The following is a 7764-nucleotide window of genomic DNA, read 5'->3' as shown; positions in this document are numbered from 1 at the left end:
GATATAATATCTGTTTATTTTGGTTAATATAAAATACTACACAGTGTGTATGCAAAAGTTCAGAAGTAAGGTTGAAAATGCAATTTTGAACACCTTGAACTTACAAAAACTGCTGCAATACAACACACCAAGGAGGTTTAAAATCAAGCTACACATAGGAAATAAGTTGGAAAATTTGAAATAAGTCATTCAATGTTTTGCAAATTTCCCTAATGGAATTTTCTACAACCCCAATTAAATTCCTAAATGCTAAATATTTTAGTGAGAAATGCTCACTACCCCCTTTGTTACTCCGTGAAGGAGGTCAGGACCTCCGGACGGAGTGTTGTAATCGGCTGATTTTTCATGTTCGCAGTCAAAACACTGGGTTCTCTTCGTGTAATCGGCACGCTATTTTATACGCCGTCTGCGGGCATGCCCGTGTTGATGCACGAATGTGTATTTTTGCCGTTGCTGCTTTCGCGGTCAATGTAATATCGCAGACGCACCCCTACAATTACGAGGCGAATTGGAACGGTCCAGAAAAACGCGTTGTTTGGAATAGCGGAGGGGGAGGTAAAAGTTCATGCAGATACGGGGTGGTTTTTATAAGTGGTTCCAGATGTTTTTGCCCATGGTTAAGAGATGCCAAGTTTTTTGGAAGATGTTCGCAGCCAAAACGCATTCTGCCGTACGTCGCATATCTGTGTAATTTCGCATGTGGTGTTGCATTATGTCCGGGATGATGCACGTCTTTTTATTTTTACCGTAGCTGTTTTGATATTGGAGTAAATGGTTATTTTCGAAACATCCCTACTTTTACAATCCTGTGGAATAGACCGTAGGTTTAGGCAGTTGTCTGGTAGCAGAGGTACTGTAAGCAGATATCCTGGTTATCTGGCCGGCGGTAGTAACACTCGCGGTGCTTACCGCCACTGTTGCTGGAATTTGGCTTGTTCCAGGCGCGCTTAATTAGGTACAGGCACCGTAAGACGGTGGGGCTGTCTTTGTTACTAGACACGACCATGATAGTCCGATCTTTATGTGAATGCAATGATTGTGTGTGTGTAATTAAAATGAAGTTAGAACTTGAAGCACAGTATCTTTACACGCCCTGGGAGCAGTAATGGATTTAGCTCTTTGTATGTTTTATGCTTGTGACGCGCCCTCATTGTATTAACCGTTGCCTAATTATAATGTCTGCACAGTAGGTCTGGCGTTGACGCTTGGGATTTTGTTGAAATATATAAAACTTCACGGAGAATTGTCGCCTATGGCTTCTTGTTTTTTGTTTTGCTTGAAAGTTGAAGCATGCAAATAACACAAACTAGGAAGGTCAGTTTGATTTATTGTGGCTTTACATAATTTTTGCAGGATCCTTCCATCAAGCCACCAGGAAAAGAAATTGAATACCACTTTCAAAACAACCTGAAAACAGTTGCCGACTGACTAAATATAATTTTGCACATGAATTTTTAGAATTGAATTGCACCTAAAATTTTTGCCAATGTGCAATTTTGCACGTACCTGAAAAAAAAGTATTTCGAGTCCTGCTTATAAATTTAAGGCTTCCACATTGCTAAAATACCTACGTCCTTGAAAAGAATATGAAGAAAAGTGAAAGTGTAAACACAGAGGTCAGGGGTCACGTCTCGGGGGAACTCCCTTACCCAGCATGCCGCGCGGTTTGAACAGGACGAAAATGGCGGAATCACCGAGGTGTGGTGACGTGGGGAGAAAATTTTCCGGAATTTCGCCCGGATTTTTACTGAATCTGAGCTTCTAACCGGACGGAAAAATCGGTGAAAAGGTAAGAAAGAACATAATGTATTTAAATTCTCATTTGCGGTACGCTAACATTTTAGAAACTAGTCCGAAAATGCCTTAAGGTATTGCACCTTTTTGGCCGGGTAACCTTAACGTTATGTAGATTACAACAACAACATTTACGAATAATTTTCTTTCCCTCCTTTAGACACGCTGTTTGCATATATTTATCCATCCAAATTTTGCCTCGTCTTTTTTTAGTAATCAGGAAATATTTAAGACACAGAACGTAGGTTTTAGACCAAAATTCTTGGTTCGATAGCTCAAAACAGGTTGCACCACATAGCTAAGTATATATGGAGGATTTCCAAATAATCTGATTTAGAATTCAATGTAGATCTCCACAATATAACAGGCATTCTCGCATCTAGAATTATCGTAGATATCGTTTTCTTCTTCAATATATCCAGTTGATAATATTCATGGTATCGATGTTACGATACAGGTATATTGTAGCCTGGATGCCACACTGTTTCCAGGGCCTACACAGGCTAGCTCATCGGCTAACAAGCCCCGAGGAAATTTTACTATACTAGATTCTATAACAATATGTTAATGTTAAATTATGGAAATCCAGATTAAATTATAATTTACAATGTGAAAAATCAAATGTTGACACGGCTTGAAATCCTTTTTTCTTTCACCTTCAATATTGATGAATTATTATTATTATGATATGAATATCAATAATTTTTAGCAAGCACTAATATTTTGGAGCATTTGAACCTGTAAACTGCTAATATATTTTTCAGCAATTTTTAGAAACAATTGCAGATTGCAGTTGGAAATACTTGACGACAATGTATACTAGGGCATCAAAACACATATCGACACTTGACCCACATCATGTTTAGAATAACAAAAATGTCAGACTGTTCAGAATCAGAGTGTAGAATGGCCAGTCTGTTTGTCCCAGGGGGACAGAGCTCAATAATGTCTGCTATGGGCATTCAGACTCAGTAATGTTATATAATAATGATATGCACTAACATGTGCAATATACATAAATGTACATTTGTTGTACATGTACACATTTTGCGACCACGGTTACGAGACAGGAGGACCATTAACTATCTCTGGTTGTCCTGTTCTTCCCACACACAACAAGTATAAAATACCACTTCAGGTTTGCCTCCAAATAATGTAAGTTATTTAGCCAGCGACATTAGGAAACTATGGAGGATGGCACCCAAGCTAGCAAACATTATACATACATGTGTATGTACAGAAAGGATGGCACCCAGGCTATTTGTATGCAGCATCAGTATGATGTGTTCCCCCGGGATCACAGTTACGATTCTTTTTGTCCCATTCTTATGATCATATTTTCACTTGTGTTACATGTGACTGTTAAACCGAAATTAGGGTTTTCTATAGTCTTTGTGAAAGGAAAACATTAGAACTGTTTTGGTACATTTGTATGCTGCATCAGTATGATGTGTTCCCCCGGGATCAGGGTTAGGAGACAGGAGGCAGGGTAATGGAATTAGTCGCTGATTCCTGCTCCAACAGTCCTTACATGGGCATGTGTGAGAGCATGTCGGCAGAACGTACTTCACCTGCATGAAACCAGTATTGTGCCGAATGGAAGCAGGCTCCGAGGGCGAAATGGAACCTTGTCTTAGTGACTGGTTGTAGGGCCCTTTGCATATTTATGTTATTACTAGTAAATGGAAAAAACTACAATGACCACGCATCGATTTTCAAATGTTGTGTATGTGTGACTGTCAGAGTTCCGCTATATTATTTTTTCAAGAATATCAGCATCAAGATAAACATTGGGAGGAGCTAATTTTTCCAGTATTCATTGAAACATCCTGACATTGCTTTTAATGTAAAAACCTATATATATTTGGCTACCAATTCTCTATTGTTTACATGGTTAGGCAGTTGGGAGAAGGTTAGATATATTCTAGACTACCATTATTGGTTAGATGGTTAAACACAATGTGAGATTATATATCAGAATAGAATCTCATGTCTTCCTGCCTGTGATTGGTTACCAAGACAGTCATGAGCAGGTAGCAGCGAATGGGAGTCCTCGTTACAACTCCCATCACATTGCCAAGCATAACGCCCCGCATGTCGTGACCTGACCATGATGACAGATAGACAGAGTTGTGATGATGTTAAATTATTCATCTGCAAAATCTGCCACTAATGACTGGTATAATGGCAGGAACCTTCAGTGTAGCCTATCTAGTCAGCTTGTAAAAATGTTTATCAGTTTGATTTGAAAGGCTAAACCTCAACTCTACATTTGTACATGTATTTTCCATGAAAAGCCCCAATGAAGGGCCTTCACAGCATGCCAAAAACTGGGGGTTTGGGGGTCTTCAGGGTCTTTGGGAGCTTTTACGTGCTATTTTCTGATTGCATATAGACAACATAGCTGGCCTGGTTGAATTAGCTGGTTGGGAAGATGCACTTTAAGTTGAGAGGATCAGCCATTCTGTGTATTTGTAGCAGAAATGTTAAGTCAACCCAACATGTTCATTTTGTTACTTAATGTAGTAAAGTATCCTACTAGTAGTATTTATGTGAAATATATGGTCTTAAGCCTCTCCATATATGTGTAGCAGAAATACAAATTAAAGACCTTGAAAGAAAACATTGATTTTTCCAGTACCCATGTAATACAAGTTACTGTATTGGAGAATGACTTAATTCAAAACGATTGATTTAAGTCTAGCTCAGTCAACCCAGCATTTTCTGATTTCTAGTACTGTAGTAGAAACACTCGTAAACTTGAAAGAAATAATTGATTTTCCCCACAAAACTGTGGCAGTGTAGTGAGAAATTCAGAATGATGTCAGTCAGCCCACATGATATATATAGTACATAGTAAAGTTTCATGCAAACTTGAGAGAATTTTAGATTGATTTTTGTGCATAAAACTCTGCCAGTGTGAATACATTTTGTAGAATGATGTCAGTCAGCCCACACATACATACATGGTCTTGTGTGTTCTGTGAAAAGCCCTGATGAAGGCAGCTTATTGTGGAAATGTTACTACATCAGGTTTGGGAAGATTCATTTCAACTTGAGAAGACCGTTAGCTTTAAAGAAATAATTGATTTTCCCCATATAACTGTGGCAGTGTATGGTAGAATGACGTCAGCCAGCCCACACATACATGTCTTGGCTTTAGTTCAAGTGCACTGACGTAGGCGGAACTCACATGATCGGTTTCATGGGCCACATAATTTCTAAAGACAACGTTTGTAGTTTTGTGAGTACAGAGACATTGCTTTGCCTTTGCCATTACTTTAGATTCCATATAGATATACTACTATTACTAGTAGATACTTTGTTCAAGCTGGAGCAGCAATTTACATAGAAAAGCACCAGGTAGCAGATTTAGCTGATGTTGTGCCCCACACATTATTATTAAGTACATACCCATAGTACAAGTGTATTACATTGGATAGATGCATAGATTTGAAGCCTGAAACAAATTAAAGCTATAAAATAGCTCATATTCTAAAATGACATACTTTGAGCAGAACCATGCATGGTTAAGTGTGAAGAACTGTAACAGACACAATTAGTAACACCAAGTCTTTTTACTCATTCTGATAACATCTTCACCTGCCATCTTGTCTTGACCTTGTGATGTGAGGTGACTCGTACATCTTAAGTGTTTCATCCTCCATGTCTTAACTCTGACAGCCCTCCTTAATCTTCCCACACTCAAGATGTCATTCCTTATTGTTGAGTTACACTCCAGGCCTTTAAGTGTGTGTATTATTCATCTGTTTTAATTATTCATTCAAAGTATTTCTTGCCTTTCCAAGAATAGTATTCGCACACAGAATTTCAGTTTGTTACAGACACAGCAAAAAAAAACAACAAATCAAAACAAAATAAATTACTACCACACTAGAGTGTTTTAAATACTGAGTTGTTTTATAGAAAATTGGACTCAATTTTACAGTTGATTATTCATCATTTTAATTATTCATCGCAAGTCTTTCCTGCCTCACTGAAAATGTTACCACTTGAAATTTTCAGGTTTTCAGTTTGTTAAAAACACTGCTGATTGGCAAAATAAATAAAGAAAACAACAAAGCAAATGCCTTGTGGAAGCAGGTTTTGGTTTTAGATGTGTTTTCTACAAAAATGAACGCATTACAGTTGTTTGTAGGTCTGTTATTAGTAGATATAACTGTTGGTTGGCCCTTTCCTTGGTGCTGAAACACTATCCATTGTGTAGAACTAACGTCTAAGTCACTGAGGTGTTATGTATACAAAAATGAACACAAAACAGTTGTTTGTAGGTCTGTTATTAGCAAGTATATAACTATTGTTTTGTCCTTTCCTTGGTGCTGAAACGCTATCCAATTGTATAAAACTAACTTCTAGTGTGTTTTCTTGTTGTTTCTTTGCCTACATTTGTTTTATTTTAAACAGTTTAGAATGACAAACAGTTATTATTCTAGAATAAAGAATAATACATTTTGGTTAGTCCTTTCCTTGGTGCTGAAACACTATCCAATTCTATAAAACTAACTCTTAGTGTGTTTTCTGGTTGTTTTCTTCTGCTGAAATGACTGTGAACCAGAAAGCTGCATTGTTGCTGCCCTACAGACAGTTGTATTGATTAGAGTTTGGGATCATGTCCACCTTTTACTGCATTGTACTGTTTAATCAAAATGTGTGCAGGGGAGATATTTAGCAATTGATGTTCATCCCATGTATTCATTTAGAATGGTGCATTTCTTTATATGTACTTACAAATTTTATGTATAGATTAACAAATACATATATGGTGCAGATTTGTCTTTATACAATTATACATTTATACAATACTGCACTACATGTATGTGGACACTACATCACTATGAATGATGATAGAATGTTGTATTTCTTGAGTTTAGAATTTCAGATTCAAACTCTGAAGAAACACAGCAAGGTTTGCCTGGCATTATTTTACATGTACATTGTACAGCCCTAGATTTTTCTGTGTACCAAAATGTCTAGGCTAGATATACCAGTAAAGCTGTTACCAAAAATGAAGGCTGAGCCCTGACAAGTAGAGCTTTCCCTATATGGCCATAATTTACTGAGTTGTTCCTTTGTTGTTCCATTTCCTATAGTGTCCCTGGAACATTCCAATACAATAGAATGTTGTATTACTTCTTTACAAATTTATGTGTAGAATTTCAGACTCAAGCTCTGAAGAAAGGCAGTGAGCTCTGTTATAACTTAAGGTTTCCCTGACATTATTTTACACTGCACTACATATAGTGTATACACCCCAAAATTTTCTATGCATCAAAATTTCTAAGCTAGATACATGTATACCAGTAAAGCTATTACCAAAAAATGAAGGCTTGAGCCCTGATGTGTATAGCTTCCACTCCATGTACTGAATCATTCCTTTGTTGTTCCATTTCTAATCATCATCATCTAATAGTGTCCCTGAAACATTCCTATACAATAGAAAGTTGCATTACTTCTTTACAAATTTAAGTTTAGAATTTCAGATTCATCTTCTGAACAGACATCTGAAGTAACGTTTGTACTAAGGTTTTCCTGACATTATCTTACACCATGTGCCTCAAAATTTTTCTGTGAATCAAAATTTCTAGGCTAAATAGTTTTGGTATGCGTAATAGTAAAGCTATTACGCATACCAAAACTGAATGTTGGGCCCTGACAAGTATAGCTTTCCCCATATGGCCATAATTTACTGAATTGTTCCTTTGTTGTTCCATTTCTAATAGTGTCCCTGGAACATTCCTATACAATAGAATGTTGCATACTTCTTTACAAATATAAGTTTAGAATTTCAGATTCAAGCTCTGAACAGACATTCTGACCTCAAAATTTTTCTGTGCATCAAAATTTCTAGGCTAGATACAGCTATTCCCAAAAGCTTTCCCCCTAATTTCCTGTATCATTCCTTTGTTGTTCCATTTCCGATAGTGTCCCTAGAACATTTCTAAGGCCACT

The sequence above is a fragment of the Branchiostoma belcheri genome, unplaced genomic scaffold, assembly GCF_001625305.1.
Source record: "Branchiostoma belcheri isolate BF01 breed outbred unplaced genomic scaffold, Haploidv18h27 scaffold2, whole genome shotgun sequence".
In the NCBI taxonomy this organism is placed as follows: domain Eukaryota; kingdom Metazoa; phylum Chordata; class Leptocardii; order Amphioxiformes; family Branchiostomatidae; genus Branchiostoma; species Branchiostoma belcheri.
This window is presented reverse-complemented; position numbering follows the sequence as displayed.